The sequence below is a fragment of the Glandiceps talaboti genome, chromosome 14 (assembly GCF_964340395.1).
Source record: "Glandiceps talaboti chromosome 14, keGlaTala1.1, whole genome shotgun sequence".
NCBI lineage: Eukaryota > Metazoa > Hemichordata > Enteropneusta > Spengelidae > Glandiceps > Glandiceps talaboti.
This window is the reverse complement of record NC_135562.1, coordinates 6,055,134-6,055,538: the sequence shown is the minus strand read 5'-3', so window position 1 is coordinate 6,055,538 and position 405 is coordinate 6,055,134.

Genomic DNA, 405 nt, shown 5'->3' with positions numbered 1-405 from the left:
TATATGCTGTACACCCAAAGACCGTCAAGTTGTGAATAGTGCGAAGTTATTACGTGCCGCCACAAAGTCGAACATAACCAGTAACGGTGTGTCTAGTCTAGCTGCTAGACCTCGGGTGCTCTTCCGATACAATACGACAGGTGACCGAAGGTCGCTTTCAAGGGTGGTCCGCTTATCGGACTGTATCGGAAGAAAGCCCGAATGTCTAGCAGCAAGACTATTATATGACGTGTCTAGACTAGATGTGTCGTGTCGCTCCGCCCTCACCGGCTTGAGCTATCCGAAAAGCTGTACGAATTTTTTTAAGGAGTTGACCGTTGTGTGAGGGCGCCTCGACACGGTGTACTTTACAAACTATCTCGTGCCTCATAAAGTAAGTAAAAAAAATATGTAAGTCTCAGTTAT